The sequence below is a fragment of the Carcharhinus amblyrhynchos genome, unplaced genomic scaffold (assembly GCF_965287045.1).
Source record: "Carcharhinus amblyrhynchos unplaced genomic scaffold, sCarAmb.v2.hapA scaffold_38, whole genome shotgun sequence".
Classification (NCBI taxonomy): Eukaryota; Metazoa; Chordata; class Chondrichthyes; order Carcharhiniformes; family Carcharhinidae; genus Carcharhinus; species Carcharhinus amblyrhynchos.
Window position 1 is genome coordinate 10,651,443 of NW_027649779.1, and position 17,099 is coordinate 10,668,541.

Below are 17,099 nucleotides of genomic sequence, written 5' to 3' on the forward strand. Positions count from 1 at the left end.
GATAGATCATAAATCTGTCTAACCCAAACTGAAATGTGTTCAATGATGGAGCATCGGAACCCTCTGGAGTAGAGAATTCCCAAGATTCACGAGCCTTTGAGTGAAGCAATTTCTCCTCATCTCAGTCCTGAACCATCAGCTCCTTATCCTGAGATTGTGTCCCCGTGTAGAAATAAAACAAAAGGCAGGTGGCTCATGGATAAATTAACATTTTTCAAGCAGCCAGCTTCCCTGGTGGTCTAGTGGTTAGGATTTGGCGCTTTCACCGCCGCGGCCCGGGTTCGATTCCCGGTCAGGGAATGTAGATTTATTGCTGTGTAACAATCCTGCGTTACTTCCCGGTCTGCACCAGTTCTTTCGGAACCTGTATAAGGGAGATTTCCTCTTTAGTATCTGAATTGGAACTGTCACATTTAAAGAACAAAGAAATAAGAGTGCGACAGGCTACAAAGCGCTGATGATACAAATGCTGAGATTATTCGACGAAAGATGAAAATGATGCATTAATGAATGGTTAGAAATCATTGATCCCTTAGATATTTGTGAGACGAACGCTTTTAAATGTTGATGTTGGGGATAAGTTGTACAATCAGATTGAAAGTAAAGGTTATCTTCCTGAATTCAGTGACATGGGCTCTCAGCCTAACCATCGGAACCTGCAGCAACACAGCGTAGTTGAACATTGCAGACAGGCTGATTTGCTCCATTAGTTTTCCAGTGGTTTCTGTAGTGTAGTGGTTATCACGTTCACCTCACACGCGAAACATCCCCAGTTCAAAACCGAGCAGAAACAATCATTAAGCTTGCTTATGTCGGGGAAGGGGAATTATTTGGTTTCAGTTTGTTGCTGCACATTATCCGAACCTCGATTTAAAGACATGTTATCATTTCTCTGATTTCATCCTCAAACACTTCCTGTGAAATGAGGTGCACTGACGGGGAAGTTCGATTTTGACACCAAGCATTTATTCGCATCTTGTTCAGTCTCCAACAGAATTTAATGGGTTTATAGGTGCAGACTAATATGGTTATTCACCATCAGAAATTTCTGATAGTAGTGTCTGCTCAAACAGACAGATACAAGTAATACTGTAAGTGAACTAGAGGAAAAGGCGCACATTTCACAGAAGAATCACATGACGAAAACGACACTGCACACACTCCTGCATTCAATCTTACAAAAGCAGTAAGGATCAAAATTTAAATCCATTTCGCTCGCGTTGGGATTCGAACCTACACCTCCACGGAGATTGGAGCCTTAGACCGCTCGGCTATACAACCACATTGACGTATATTGCAATCATATTATTTAATGGAAATGTTACTGAAATTCGTTTAAAGAAATGGAGTTGGGAAAGGCCATCGGGAGGATTGAGCCTGATCCTTCTCTGAATCAGGTCAGCCTGAATTGTGTAACAAACAGAAATCATCTCACTTTAGAAACACAATGAGCTGCACTGAAGGGACACCATCATTTAAACTGTCCTTAAGCTCGTCGTTTCTTAATTTCCTGTTGCTCTGTTTTTTGAAGGGAAGTAGTGGGGGCGTGGAGATGGCCTTCGCGTGATATTCGTCTCCATCGAGTATACACTGAAGGCTCTGAAGAAGATGTCTCAGCTTCTGAACTCTGGGGACTTACTGGGGGTGGGAGAACACTCTGACTGCCGGGTCCCGGAGTAACAAGGTAACACTGAGCTGGTGATGGCGGAACCCGGGTGTTCCAATGGTGCAACGCCATCGTTTTCACCACCATGGGCTCGATGACAGGTGTCAAGTGTGGAAATAAGCAGAGTATGTTTTTATAATGAGAAACCTGCCTATTGTGTGACGGAAGAGAACGAAGAGAAAGGCTAAAATGACGATGATCCGCTGATTGGGAAAGTTACTGTCAGCTTCCCTGTTGGATCAGTGGTTTGGATTCTGCACAGTGGCCACAAGTTTATAACACTTGTGTGTGATATAAACATGACAATGTGAAGGAGAAACTTGTATTTGGTGAATAAAAAGACAGAAACAGAACAAAAGGCAGGTGGTTCATGGATAAATTAATATTTTATAAAGCATTTACCAGCTTCCCTGGTGGTCTAGTGGTTAGGATTCGGCACTTTCACCGCCGTGGTCCGGGTTCGATTCCCGGTCAGGGAATGTAGGTTTATTGCGGTACAACAATCCTGTGTTACTTCCAGTTCTGGAGGAATCAGTATCAGGGAGATTTCCTCTTCAGTACCTGAATTGGAAATGTCAGATTTAAAGAACAAAGAAATAAGGGAGCGACAGGATACAAAATGCGAATGATTATCGGAAGAAAGATGAAAATGATGCATTAATGAATGGACAGAAATCATTTCTCCCTTAGATATTTGCCAGACGAACGCTTTTCAATTTTGATGTGAGGGATAAGTTGTACAATCAGATTGAAAGTAACGGTTATCTTCCTGAATTCAGTAACATGGGCTCTCAGTCTAACCATCGGAACCTGTAGCAACACAGCCTAGTTGAACATTGCAGGCAGGCAGATTTGCTCTATGGCATTTCCAGATGTTTCTGTAGTATAGTGGTTATCACGTTCGCCTCACACGCGAAAGATCCCCGGTTCGAAGCCAGGCAGAAACAATCGTTAGGCTTTCTTATGTTGGGGAAGGGAAAATTGTTTGATTTCAATTTACTGCTCAACATTATCCGAACCTCGGTGTTAGAATACATGTTATCATTGCTCTGACATCACCTTCAAATACTTCCTGTGAAATAAGGTGCACTGATGGGAAAGTTCGATTTTGACAACGAGCATTTATTCCCATCTGGTTCAGTCTGCAACAGCATTTATTGAGTTTATAGTTGCAGACTAATATGGTTAATCACCATCTGAAATATCTGAGCGTATTGTGTGCTCAAACAGACAGTTACAAATGACACTGGAAGTGTTTGCTGTCTCGATGTTGTGCTGGTTGTTATAATTCACACTCAGTTACTGGTTTGAAAAGAATCATATTGAACTCGGAAACTTAACTCTCTGTCTTCCTCCACATTTGTTGCAAACCCCTGCTGAGAACTTCCGGTCCTTTCTGTTTTTATTCTAACATGAATCATAGGAGGAGAAACAGACCACCCGGGCCATCGAGATTTCCACCATTCAATGTCATCATGGCTGATCTTGGGATAAAATTTCGTTTCTCCACCAGCTCCCCGTATCCCTGAACTCTCCAAGAGATCAGAAACCTGTTTATCCCAACCTTAAATGTGCTCGATGATGGGGCGTACATAACTGTCGGGTACAGAGAATACCAAAGATTCTTGCCCTTTGAGTGAAGTAATTTCTCCTTATCTTAGCCCTAAATGACCAGCCGCTGATCTGTGCAGCAGGGGGTTAGATTCCCGACCAGCAGAGAAAAAGAAAATCTCTCAGCCTCCATCCTATCAAACCGAATCAGAACTGTGTAAGTTTAAATAGATCACCACTTATTCTTCTAAACTCCAGAGAATTTCATCACAGGACAACTCACTGACCCCAGGGAACAACCTAATGAACCTTCTCTTTACCGTTTCTAATGCAAAGCATATCCCTTTTTAAATGTGACTGTCACATCTGCACAGAATATTCAACCTGGTTTCCACAAAATCCTGTGTAACAGCAGAAACACCTCGTTATTTTTAAACTCCAGTCTGCCGGCAATGAGAACAAAATGTAATTTCCCTTCCAATTATCTGCTGCACCTACATGCTAACTTTAAGCATTCCTTGTACAAACGCATCGATTCCATTCTGAATATCAACATCTATGTTTATCAGCTTGTCAAATATTTTCTGCTTTTTCGATTTCTTTTCACGAAGAAGAAAATCGTTTCGCTTTCCAAATTAGCGCCTAATCTGCCCCTCCACTCATAAGAGGACTCCGTTTCGCCTCCCACTCTATTTGCCTTTTTCTAACAGTTTGTATTAGCTAAACTTTGGACGGAGGCTCCAGCGAGAATTGAACTCGCGACCCCTGGTTTACAAGACCAGTGCTCTAACCACTGAGCTATGGAGCCAAATGCTGTCAGAACATCCCGGTACTAGTAAGATTATCAGTGGATTGAGGAGCAGGATGGGGTTTGCGGTGGGGGATTTTTGATGAATGTGGAAATGTCTGAGGTGGAGAGCAGGAAGTTAAAAGACACACCTTGAAAGTGACATGATTTGACATGTGTGTTATGTGTGTATCTGTTGTCTATCTGGCATGTATGTTCTTCAGAGTTTACCCTTAGTGTAACATCTCTGACTTCCCCAGCTCCGATGCCAGTTCATCCAGCTGGAAGATTTAGATGTTGTTCCCTTCACAGACGCTGTGAGGCGTGTTTTCATTAAATGAAGAATTAAACAAAAAATGATTCACTCCGTGACTGGGAATCGAAACCGCGTCACGGTGTCGATCCTGATCACTGGACCTTCAGTGTTGCTGATGTGAGAGATTTGTAATAAATTGACCATCTCTGCACCCATTGCTTTATTTCCAATAATTTTCAACAAAAATAAGTCACGATGAGAAATGACGGGAGGTGAAAATGACAGGATTTGAACCTCAGTTAGAAAGTCCCAATCCATCCTCTGGGCAGGGATTGCAGTCTCAGTGTTTGCAATTCTGTCGCTTACACCGACAAACAGCCATTCAGCCTGTGTTCCTGTCTGTCTTCTCGATCGGAGTAACTCCGTTTGATAAAGTGTCATCTGGACTCGAAACGTCCGCCCTTTTCACTCCTTACAGGTGCTGTCAGACATTAGGAGATTTTGGAACATTTCCTCTTTTCCCATCCGCAGTAATTTGCTTTTATCACTGAGGACATTTGGTTGAGATTATTTGAAGAGAGATGAAAATGATGCATTAACGAATGGGCAGAAATTATTGCTCTCTTAGATATCTGGCAGACGAAAGCTTCTGACTTACACGCCAGCCGAAATAGCTCAGTTGGGAGAGCGTTAGACTGAAGATCTAAAGGTCCCTGGTTCAATCCCGGGTTTCGGCAGGATCACCTTGCTGGTTTTCTGTGCTAATTGGTAGTACATTTTGCCTCACACTGTCTTCAAACATCAGTTCACACAAGCTGCAACAAACCAAATACCAAATGGCTTTCTGCTGACTGGCTCCGTAAAAAGGCAGAGTTTAAGAGCACGGAAAGAGTCCACTCGGGCGCCCACACCCATCCTGGACGGAACAAGTTAGTTCTGATTCCCGCTCCACAGATAGTGCCAAACGTACTGACATTACCCAGTATTTTCTGTTTTCATTTCAGATTTCGAAAGTCCGCAGTCGGCTACTTTATGTTTGTGTTTGGAGCTGACAAATGGCAAGTAACATTCCCGCCACACAGAATGCTGAGAGGCTTGGTGATGCTGTTGTCTGTGTGGTGTTGGAGGGGTGCGGGGGTGCTGCCGGGTTGAAGTGGTCTTGTGTTTGGAAGGTGCTGTCTAAGGTGCCTTTGGTGGATTCCTGCATCATGCAGACAAGTGGGGAACATTCTATCGCACTCCTGACTTGTGCCACGTCGATGGTGGACTGTTCCACTGATTCAGGGATTATTTCCTCGGGTGGATGTAGCTGTCACTCGGGGGCATAGCTATAAGGTTCATATAGGAGGATGTCCGAGGTAGGTTCTTTACTCAGAAAGTGGTTGGTGTGTGGAATGGACTCACTGCTGTGATAGTGGAGTCGGACACTTTAGGAACTTTCAAGCGGTTATTGGGTCGGCACATGGAGCACTCCAGAATGATAGGGAGTGGGATAGCTTGATCTTGATCTTGATCATGGGTTCGGACAAAGCTCAGCACAACATCGTGGGACGAATGACCTGTACTGTGATGTACTGTTCTATGTTCGATGTTTTTTGGGAGTCAGGAGGAAAGTTACTCCTGCAGGATTCCCAGCCTCTGACTTGCTCTTTTAGCCACTGAACGAACTGATAAAATGTGTGCTGAGTCAGAATAGGTCCATCTTCTTTCCGGCTCTGTGTTGTCATGAATTTTCAGCACTTTTGTCTTTTCCTGAATGTATTTTGAGGCTGAAGTAAGAGCCAATGTCATATGATTGTAAGATCTGTGTTCAGGTAATATTCAATAGTGGATTCACTGGCGGGAGGGGTGCGGTTTCCACTCATGTTGTTGACGCTGGATTGATAACGCAGAGAAGCAAATGACGCTTTGAGAACCAGGGTTCGAATTCCAACACAGCAGGTTAACTCAATTCAAGGCAAAGTAGAATGACTGCGAGTGAGAATAGCAAATTTCAATTATGTAACATTTCCTCACTAAATCGAATATGTTTTGACCATGTTTCCGCCAATTTTAAAGCTTCGGACGGATATGTAAATAGTGCTGCAGCTGGCTTTGCTGTGGGCCAGTGGCGCAATGGATAACGCGTCTGACTACGGATCAGAAGATTCCAGGTTCGACTCCTGGCTGGCTCGCTATGTTACTTTACTTTAAAAACTCCATGTTCGTGTTGATCAAAAATATTTTTTTTCATTAATTTTAGACCAATTCTGGGAAATGTTGACCAAATGCAATCAGCTTCTGTGAAGATATTTATCTTAGCTACTTATTTTTCAAAAAACAATGTTGACAAAAAAAAAATGAAAAAAAACTTTTCTTTTGAAAGAAAAAAGTTTCTTTTTTAAATGAAAAATTCTCGTTAAAGTATTTGGGAAAACTACGTCAGCAAGTGTAACCTACCTTTTAAAAGTTGGAAATTTCTCAAAAAAAGTGGAAACATTACATTTTTCAGAATGGTGAAAATATTTTCTAAAAAAGTTGATGAAATCTGTTGACGAATTTCTTTTAAGCATGTTTAATTTTAAGAAGCAAAATACAGAGATTTTTTTTAAGCTGACAAATTTCAGTTAAAACAGATGGAGGAATTTCTTCGGAGTAAGTTTTATTCTGAAAAGTTCAAATTAGCCAGAAGTTTCTGGTTTGTGATGCTGGGATTGTTGTCCATTGGAGAGGAGACTGAGGAGTGATTTCATCGAGGTGAACTAGATTAGGGCAAGTTTATAGGGGAAGCGGCAATTTACAAAATTTGGGGCAAGTCGGGGACATCACACATGCACACACACCTACACACTCTCTATCTCTCTCTCTCACGCTCACACACACACACACACACACACACACACACACACACACACACACACACTTGCTCAATAATTGCCAGACTCGAGTCGAATTGCTATTATGCGACACAAACCGCTTCTTTTTATTTTCCAACAGAGGAATTAAAGAGCAGCAAAAAAACGAAAAGCACTGACATTGCAGACACCTGGAACCAGAGGATTATCATACTGTGCATTGTCAGACCAATTGAACTGGCTGACAAATTGTCCTCTCGATTGGTGCTTTGTGATACATTTAAACAAAACACTGTTCAGCAAATCAACCATCTGCATGTGAAAACAAGGTCCCACCGAGATTTGAACACGGATCGCTGGATTCAGAGTCTAGAGTGCTCGCCATTACACCACGGAACCACACAGGCGCACCGAAAATCCTCGTTCAATATTTCTGCCAACTTGAATAGCAGAGAGAAATGTAAATCCCGTTGAGCAATCCCCTCAATGGCCAACACCCATTCATACTTGCATTGCCCTTACTGGTTCCTCCTATAAAAATGCTGGAAAATCTCAACATCTTTAACGAGAAACAATAAATAGTACTACAAAACTGAAACATTAGTTCACCTGATCCGGGAATCCGAAACACGGGGACACAATCTCAGGATAAGGCGCTGATGATTTAGGTCTGCAATGAGGAGAAATTGCTTCACTCAAAGACTCGTGAATCTTTGGAATTCTCTACTCCAGAAGGTTCCGATGTTCCAGCATTGAACTCATTTCAATTTGGGTTAGACAGATTTATGATCTATCCAGGAATGAATGGAAGCAGGAACATGGAATTGGAACAAATGCTTCGCCACAAGTTCTTGTTTCAATTGTATTTCTTTAATAGTATAATGGAAGCATATATATAATGTTATATGTAATATGTTTGAAGTCAGTTGTCATTAAATAAAGTTGGTAACTCCAGATAACAGTACAACCGGGAACAATTGAGAGCTATTTTTTATTGGCACCCACGGACACTTTGCAAACAGGCAAGTGTTTGCCGATGAATGCTGATGGTGAGAAAATAATGAAATTCCGTCCCTGGGTGGTTTCAAACCACCAAACTTTCAGTCAACAGCCGAACTCGCTGACCAATTGCGCCTCAGAGATTAAGACAATCACCGTTAAATACATTCTAAACTAGTGTGTCAATGACCACAATTTAATTTCTGCAAAACCTGTTCCAGAACTGCAGCATGACCGCACTGTTTATAATTCTATACAAGTCTCTTTAGTTCCGTTGATCCCGCAGCACTGCTGTAGTGTGTTGGTTATTCCCTTTCTCCTATGAACGGGCAGGTAAAATAAATCCATTTCTCTTATCACAGGGAGGAATTTAACGGGAGGGAAGGGAACCGACCACCAGTAGCCCAAAGATCCAATGGTTTCCACTCAATCATCAATAACACCATTCACAACAGCACCTCCTTCTCAATATTGTGATCCATTTCCCTCAGGATTTGTTCCAAGATTTAATATTTCCCTTGTTTTCTTCTAATTTTGATATAAGATTCGCTTCAATATACAACACAAATGGAATTACAAACCTGAGGGAGAACAGTAGGAAACAAGTCACTGGATAGCACAAATCCCATGGTGCTCATTTCCAGATTCCCAACACTCAGCTTTTCAACCAAATGGAGGAATTTATCACTGAAAAGTTTTGGAAAGTTGGTTTGAATTTTGTTTGTGAATCACTCGGGTGTTGTGTAAATGCTACTCGAAGGTTCAGTGAGCGGGATATAATCTATCTGCGTTTTGCTGAGCTTGTGTTCGGTGTATGGGGAGGTTTGAACGGGTTTGGATCTTGTGTCCCGGGGATGGGCAGTAACCCGCTGATTGAAGCTGCAGTCGCCGCTTTCTGCTGGCGATTGGAGACTGCGGGATATAATCCTGCTGCTTCTCCCTGTCACACTCACTGTGGAGCCGGGGAAAAGAGAATCATTGATGGGTTTGTTTCCCGGTCTGAAATGTGGCCTCGAATAGCGGTTATTAACGGAGGTAACGCTGTGGGAGCCTTTAATAACCTGGCAAAAACAAGCACAGCGCAGTGCTCCAGTGGCGCAATCGGTTAGCGCGCGGTACTTATACAGCAGTACAGCCAGCGGGCTATGCCGAGGTTGTGAGTTCGACCCTCACCTGGAGCATTTGTTTTAGGTGAGCGGATCGTCCAGTGGTGTAATCCCTCGACCAGCTCATCATCTGGGAATCACCAGAACGGTCGTGGAATTTGAATACAACAAATAAGATTGGAATAGAAATGCATTGATGAGCATGAAACTGCTGTCTATTGTTGGAAAAAAAAATCATGATTCACGAAATCATTCATTTTGGGTGCAGAAAGTTCGAATGGAGAGTGGGATAATGACAGGTTAAAGCAGTGTGAATTGTCTCACGCCTGGCCAGTTTTATAGGATTTTGCAAGCCCAGGAAAAATGGTGGGGGTTAAAAGTCGTGTGACATGAACCCAAGATCCCGATTGAGGCCATTCTCATGTATATGGAATTGGGTTATCAGTTTCTGATCAGAGATTCTGTGTTGCCGTGTGTCTTGAAGGCCGCCTTGGAGAATGCTTATCGGAAGTTTGGTGGTTAATGCCCTTGACTTCTTTAGTGTTCCCCACGGGAAGGGAATATTCTTGCCGGTGATCACTGAGAGATGATCCTGAAATGTGCAGCAGACAAAACTCATCTCCAGTCAGAAACACAATGAGCTGCAGTGAAGAGCCCGCTCTATTTAAACTGAGTTAACCTCGTCTGGACCCCAGAAAGAACAACATGGTTTCCTGTTGAATTGGCTCAGGGTCTTCACTTGAGAAAGGACAGGATACAAGGCGAGACTGAGATTTGAGCGTTCTGCCGAGAAATAACTGATATTTATTGTCACGGATTGGAGGAGAGCAATAAATCTTCATTCCCTGACCTGCAATCAAAACAGCAGTGAAAGCTTCAAACTCTAACCACCAGACCAACAGATTACAGCGGGTTTTACAATCTGCTTTGTCCACGATCCTTTTGTTATTTTAATTTTCACGTCAGACCACTTGAACCACAATCTGACACCTGCAAAATGGCACCTTCTTTTTCAACACCGGGGACATGATCTAGTCTGATATAAACAGAGATGTGGCCCGCTGGACTAAAACGTGAGGCAATGCAGAATAAAGCAATAACTGAGAGAGGATAATGCGTAAAATGAACTATGGTATGCTTTAGCGCAGTAATAAAGGAGAGAACGTCTAGCACAGTAAAACTGACACCGCGCCTAGTATAATTTTGTCTGGTGCTGAACATTGTATAATATAAACTAAGAAAAAAATCAGGCCAAGCTCTTAGATTGATGTAAGATTTGACAGGGGCAAGTTCAGCAATAAATGAATGATGGAAGGGAACAATAATTGGAGACAGTATTATTCGGTATAAACAGAGAGGTGAACTGGTGCTGCAGTGAGTGAGATATCCGCGAGGTTCCTTTATACGTGGCAGGTTCCAGCAATGTAATAACTGACATAGAGCCTCGTGTAATGCAGTCAGTAACGTGTCCTAGTACAGTATCAGGAGACAAAGGTTTTAGTGAAGTAACAACAGAGATATGGAGTATAATGACATCAGCCAAGAATTAATTCCGTGCTGTCATAACTGCCAGAATACACAGTGTAACTTCAAATGAGACTTGGTGCAAGATAATAACAAGCGGGATTTTGCTGAATACAGAATCAACTGAGAAATACTGTCATATAGTCGGAAATATGATTTTGTATCATTTAATCTGTGTCCAGTTCAGGATGGACAAAGGTTAAGTCTATTGCAGCAATAACTGAGACGTTCTCTGTTTCGTGTTCGAGCCAAAAATCACTGCTTCACTGCCATCTCGTGGATCTCCTTTGCTATTGCAGATGTTGTGAAGCGCTCGTTTTAGTTGCTGTTTCTTATTCTTTCATTGGCTGTATAGCCTGCTGCAGTAATTTCTGTTTAAGGCCTTAGATTGATATAAGCTTCGACAGGGACAAGTACAGCAATAATTGAAACATGAAATAGGTCAATAATTAGAGTCAGGATATTATTCGGTCTAAACAGGGAGGTGGACTGGTGCAGCAGTGAGTGAGATATTGTCAATCTTTCATCATACGTGGCAGGTTGCAATGTAATAACAGAGATGGAGCCGTGTGTAATGCGTGTTCTGGTGCAGTATCAGGAGAGAGAGGGTCTAGTGGAGTCACAACAGAGATATGAAATATTGTGGAATTAGCCGAGAATTAATTCAGTGCTGTAATACCTGGCAGAATGAACGGTATAATCTCAAATGAGATTATACCGGTGTAGTATAGTAACAACTGGGATTTTGCTGAATGTATTTTCACTGCCATGTAAAAGCGGACCTGACATCTGCACTGAAATGTGATGAGATTGGAAAAACTCAGGAAGTTACATGGCATGTGTGCATCAGGAAACAAAGATAAACCTTCACCTCCATCACCTTATATTAACATTGGGAATGTTTAGAAATAGAGGAAGTTTTTTTTTAAAGAGGTGAAATCCAACAAGGAAAAAATATAACAACATCTGGCAGGATGGAAATTGCGATGGGTATTTGGTCTGTTGCAGCTTGTGTGAAATGAGGTTTGAAGACAGTGCAAGACAAAATGCAGTGCCAATTAGTAGGTAGCACAGAAAACCAGCAAGGGAAACTTGCCGAAACCCGGGATTGAACCAGGGACCTTTAGATCTTCAGTCTAACGCTCTCCCAACTGAGCTATTTCGGCTATCTGGTTAGCTAAAAGCTTCCTTCTCCCAAATATCTAAGAGAACAATGATTTCTGCCCACTCGTTAATGCATCATTTTCATCTTTCTTCGAATAATCTCAACCAAATGTCCTCAGTGATAAAAGCAAATTACTGCGGATGAGAAAAGAGGAAATGCTGCAAAATCTCCCAATGTCTGACAGCCCCTGTAATGAGTGAAAAGGGCGGACGTTTCGAGTCCAGATGACAATTTATCAAAGTTCATTGTACAATATTACTCACTATTCCTTTCAATATTTAGTATCAATGTATTATTTAACACATTTGTCTTCCTTATGAATTGAATATTTCTGAACTTGAACATCACTGAATTGAAAATATAACTGACCAACAGAACCAATCGAGTCACCGGGTAATACAGATCACAATTTTGAGATTGACTATCGTCAGCTTTTAAACAAAGTCAAATACATTTAAATGGAGGAAAATCAATAATTATCTGTTAGTGACCCTTGAGCCTTTTTTATTATGGATGTGAAACATTCAGGCGCATAAATTCCGAACTTTTACAGGAAAGTGCAGTAGATCCGCATTGAGTCTCGATTCCCTCGTCTGTCCCAATGCCTTTTCCTGTTTTTAGTGATGAGAAGCGATTTAAAAATATTCTTCTGTGAAATGTGCGCCGTTTCCTCTCGTTCACTTACAGTATCGCTTGTATCTGTCTGTTTGAGCACACACTACTATCAGATATTTCAGATGGTGATTAACCATATTAGTCTGCACCTGTAAACCATTAAATTCTGTTGTAGACTGAACGGGATGGGAATAAATGCTCGGTGTCAAAATCGAACTTTCCTGTCAGTGCGTCAAAAATAAGTGCATATTATTTCACAGAAAACATTTGAGGGTAAAGTCAGAGCAATGATAACATGTCTTTTACATCGAGTTTCCGATAATATTGAGCAACGAACTGAAATCAAGCAATTTTCCCTTACCTGACATGAGAAAGCTTAACGAATGTTTCTGCCCAGTTTCGAACCGGGGACCTTTCGCGTAGGAGGCGAACGTGATAACCACTACACTACAGAAACAGCTTGAAGCGAGTTAAAGCAAATCTGCCTGTCTGCAATGTTCAACTGCGCTGTGTTGCTGCAGGTTCCGATGGTCAGACTGAGAGCCCATGTCACTGAATTCAGGAAGACAACCGTTACTTTCAATCTGCTGGTACAACTTATCCCCAACATCAACATTTAAAAATACTCGTCTCGCAAATATCTAAGGGAGCAATGATTTCTACCCATTTATTATTTCATCATTCTCATATTCCTTCGAATAATCTCAATCAATTATACTCAGTAATAAAAGCAAATTACTGCAGATGCTGGAATCGGAGAAGAAAATGGAAAATTCTGGCAAGTCTCACAAGGACTGTGAAGAAAGCAGAGCTCTGACAAGCTGATGTTGTTCAATCGATTTACTGCAGTAAGGTTTATGTCAGTTCGATACAAACATTACTATTTGAAAGTGGTCACTTACAGAGAAATTTAATGCAGTGGAAGGTAGCCTACTTATTTTTACAGGAGGAACCAGCAACGGATTTATAAATATGAACTGTGCAACGGGACTGAAATTTCTCCCTGCTGTTGACATGGTACAAATATTCATTGGCGATTTTCAACTTTCTATTATGTGTTGGGTTCCGTGGTGTAATGGTGAGCACTCTGGACTTTGAATCCAGCGATCCGAGTTCAAATCTCGGTGGAACCTTGCTTCAATTTGCTAAATGCAGATTGCCTGAAGAGCGTTTCGTTTAAATTTCTCACCAAGTGCTAATCCAGAGAATTGTTCAGCTGTTGTTAGAATTCGATTTGCTGAGCCTCTGCCGCCAGATGCCTGAAATGTCTGCGTTTTTCATTTTTCCTCCGTTCTTTCCCTTCTTTGTTGAAAGAAAGAATCAGTTGGTGTCCGACAATAACCATTCTACTGGAGTCCGGTAATTACTGAGCAAGTGTGTGTGTGTGTGTGTGTGTGTGTGTGAGAGAGAGAGATGGAGAGTAAGTGTGTGCGTGTGGGGTGGGGTGGCGGGGGGATGATTGTTGTCCTTCAGAGTTCTGTTGATTCCATGGGTGACGCTTCGCACTTGGGCAATTGTCCCCTGGGGCTGATGCAATGACGCCACGAGAGTCATTCACTGCATCGTCTGCAATGTGATTGTGGTGGAATTTGCTGAAATATCCTCAGTGTTTAGATTTCCACTTTCTGAGAATTTAAACATAAATTCCCTTCATAAGAACTAGGAGCAGGAGTAGGCCATCTGGCCCCTCGAGCCTGCCCCGCCATTCAATAAGATCATGGCTGATCTTTCTGTGGACTCAGCTACACTTACCCGCCCGCTCATCATAACCCTTAATGCCTTTACTATTCAAAAATGTATCTGTCCTTGCCTTAAAAACGTAAGAACATGTCAGCAAACTCATAATACGTTTTGCAAAAAAAAAATCTTTCACCAAGTTCTGAACTCCGAGTACTGTATTTGGAGTCCGGAGAGCTCACCATCACACCATACAAACAGGAACAGAACCGCCAGATGCAAATGGTCACTAGAAACACGTGATTTTTTTTCATTCAATGTGGCAGCAACAACAAGTAGGTCAAATGCTTTGAGTGATCATTTGCAGACACCTCGGTATTTTTAAACTCCAATCTGCCGGCAAAGAAGACCAACATGTAATTTCCCTTCCAATTACCTGCTGCACCTACATGCTAACTTTAAGCATTCCTTGTACAAACGCATCTATTATATTCTTAATACCAACATTTATATTTTTCAGCTCTTCAAATATCTTCTGGTTATTCTATATTTTTCACGAAGAAGAACATATTCTTGCTTTTCCAAGTTGCACCTGACCTGCCCCTCCACTCACAAGAATGCTCTGTTTCACCTCCCACTCTACCTACCGTTTCCCTTCAGCTTCTTGTAGCTAAACTTTGGGTGGAAGCTCCAGCGAGAATTGAACTCACGACCCCTGGTTTACAAGACCAGTGCTCTAACCACTGAGCTACAGAGCCAAATGCTGTCAGCTCCTTGCGGTACGAGTAGCATTATCAGTGGATTGAGGAGCAGGATGGGGTTTGTGGTGGGGGATTTTTGATGAACGTGGAAATGTCTGAGGTGGAGAACAGAAAGTTAAAATGACAGAATTTGAACCTCGGTTAGAAAGTCCCAACCCATCCTCTGGGCAGGGATTGCAGTCTCAAATGTTGGCAATTCTGTCGCTTGTACCGACAAACAGCCATTCAGCCTGTGTTCCTGTCTGTCTTCCCGATCGGACTAACTCCGTTTGATAAAGTGTCATCTGGACTCGAAACGTCCGCCCTTTTCACTCCTTACAGGTGCTGTCAGACATTGGGAGATTTTGGAACATTTCCTCTTTTCCCATCCGCAGTAATTTGTTTTTATCACTGAGTACAATTGATTGAGATTATTCGAAGAAAGATGAAAATGATGCATTAATGAATGGGCAGAAATCATTGCTCCCTTAGATATTTGCCAGACGAACTCTTTTAAGTTTTGGTGTTCGGGATAAGTTGTACAATCAGATTGAAAGTAACGGCTATCTTCCTGAATTCAGTGACATGGGATCTCAGTCTAACCATCGGAACCTGCAGCAACACAGCGCAGTTGAATATTGCAGACAGGCAGATTCGCTATGCTAGGTTTCCAGCTGTTTCTGTAGTGTAGTGGTTATCACATTCGCCTCACACGCGAAAAGTCCGCGGTTTGAAACCGGGCAGAAACATTTATTAAGCTTTCTCATGTGGTGGAAGAGAAAACTGTTTGATTTCAGTTTGTTGCTCGACATGAACCGAACTTCGATGTTAAACACGTTATCGTTGATCTGATATCTCCCTCAAATGCTTTCTGTGAAATTATAAATACGTTATTTTGACGAAAAGTCAGGGAAGTCGATTTTCACACCCAGCATTTATCTGCATCTCGTTCAGTCCCCAACAGATTTAATGGGTTTATAGGTGCAGACTAATATGGTTAATCACCATCTGAAATATCTGATAGTAGTGTGTGCTCAAAAAGTGAACTAAGTATATTCTAAACTAGTGTGTCAATGACCACAATTCTATTTCTGAAAACCTATTCCAGAACTGCAGCATGACCGTACTGGCAACAATTCTATACAAGTCTCTTTAGTTCCGTTGATGAACTAGGGAAAATACACACATTTCACTGAAGAATCTTTTATTTAAATCGTTTTTCATCACTAAGAAACAGGAAAATTCACTCAAACAGATGAAGGAATCGAGACTCAGTGCGGATCTACTGGGCTTTCCTGTAACGGGCCGGATTTATGTGCCTGAATGTTTCAATCCCATCATAAAAATGATGGTGAGTTCCTTTGCCTTCCGTTGAATTTCTACCTGTGGTAAGAGACGTGGATTTATTTTACCTGCCCGTTCATAGTAGAAAGGGAATAACCAACACACTACAGCAGTGCTGCGGCATCAATGGAACTAAAGAGACTTGTACAGAATTGTAAACAGTGCGGTCATGCTGCTGTTCTGGAACAGATTTTCAGAAATAGAATTGTGGTCATTGACACACTAGTTTAGAATATACTTACCTTCTACTATCTCAGTCTCTGTGGCGCAATTGGTCAGCGCGTTCGGCTGTTAACCGAAAGGTTGGTGGGTCGATCCCACCCAAGGACGGAATTTTACTGTGTTCTCACCATCAGCATTCACAGTGAACAGTTCCCTGTTGGCAATGGGTCCGTGGGTGCCAATAAAAAAGTTGCTGTCAATTGTTCCCGGTTGTACTGTTATATGGTGTTACCAACATTATTTAATGACGATTGATTTCTAACACATCACCTATAACATTATATATTCCATTACACCACTAAACATAAAAAAAAATACAGTCGGAACATGAATTTGTGGCTGAGCATTTGTTCCAATTCCATATTCCTGCTTCCATTCATTCCTGGATAGATCATAAATCTGTCTAACCCAAACTGAAATGTGTTCAATGATGGAGCATCAGAACCCTCTGGAGTAGAGAATTCCCAAGATTCACCAGCCTTTGAGTGAAGCAATTTCTCCTCATCTCAGTCCTAAATCATCAGCGCTTTATCCTGAGATAGTGTCTCCGTGTTTCAGATTCCCGGATCAGAGGAAATAATGTTTCAGTTTTTCAATGTTATCTATTCTTTCC

The 17,099-nt window shown here is 41.9% G+C and overlaps 1 long non-coding RNA gene and 13 other non-coding genes across 14 annotated transcripts in view; 10 read left to right on the forward strand and 4 right to left on the reverse strand.

Moving 5' to 3' along the window:
- The window catches only part of LOC145362544 (uncharacterized), a 538,269-nt gene that overhangs the window by 132,548 nt on the left and 388,622 nt on the right, over positions 1 to 17,099 (forward strand). The window lies entirely within an intron of this gene.
- Positions 229 to 300, forward strand: trnae-uuc (transfer RNA glutamic acid (anticodon UUC)). The gene has a single exon. It is a non-coding gene; the product is annotated as a tRNA-Glu (tRNA).
- On the forward strand, positions 2,074 to 2,145 carry trnae-uuc (transfer RNA glutamic acid (anticodon UUC)). Its single transcript has one exon. It is a non-coding gene; the product is annotated as a tRNA-Glu (tRNA).
- Positions 2,541 to 2,613, forward strand: trnav-cac (transfer RNA valine (anticodon CAC)). The gene has a single exon. It is a non-coding gene; the product is annotated as a tRNA-Val (tRNA).
- trnat-ugu (transfer RNA threonine (anticodon UGU)) lies at positions 3,953 to 4,025 on the reverse strand. The gene has a single exon. It is a non-coding gene; the product is annotated as a tRNA-Thr (tRNA).
- On the forward strand, positions 4,925 to 4,997 carry trnaf-gaa (transfer RNA phenylalanine (anticodon GAA)). The gene has a single exon. It is a non-coding gene; the product is annotated as a tRNA-Phe (tRNA).
- trnar-acg (transfer RNA arginine (anticodon ACG)) lies at positions 6,362 to 6,434 on the forward strand. Its single transcript has one exon. It is a non-coding gene; the product is annotated as a tRNA-Arg (tRNA).
- Positions 9,180 to 9,274, forward strand: trnai-uau (transfer RNA isoleucine (anticodon UAU)). The gene is made up of 2 exons: positions 9,180 to 9,217; positions 9,239 to 9,274. It is a non-coding gene; the product is annotated as a tRNA-Ile (tRNA).
- trnaf-gaa (transfer RNA phenylalanine (anticodon GAA)) lies at positions 11,817 to 11,889 on the reverse strand. Its single transcript has one exon. It is a non-coding gene; the product is annotated as a tRNA-Phe (tRNA).
- On the reverse strand, positions 12,888 to 12,960 carry trnar-ccu (transfer RNA arginine (anticodon CCU)). The gene has a single exon. It is a non-coding gene; the product is annotated as a tRNA-Arg (tRNA).
- trnaq-uug (transfer RNA glutamine (anticodon UUG)) lies at positions 13,565 to 13,636 on the forward strand. The gene has a single exon. It is a non-coding gene; the product is annotated as a tRNA-Gln (tRNA).
- Positions 14,866 to 14,938, reverse strand: trnat-ugu (transfer RNA threonine (anticodon UGU)). Its single transcript has one exon. It is a non-coding gene; the product is annotated as a tRNA-Thr (tRNA).
- Positions 15,597 to 15,669, forward strand: trnav-cac (transfer RNA valine (anticodon CAC)). Its single transcript has one exon. It is a non-coding gene; the product is annotated as a tRNA-Val (tRNA).
- On the forward strand, positions 16,521 to 16,594 carry trnan-guu (transfer RNA asparagine (anticodon GUU)). Its single transcript has one exon. It is a non-coding gene; the product is annotated as a tRNA-Asn (tRNA).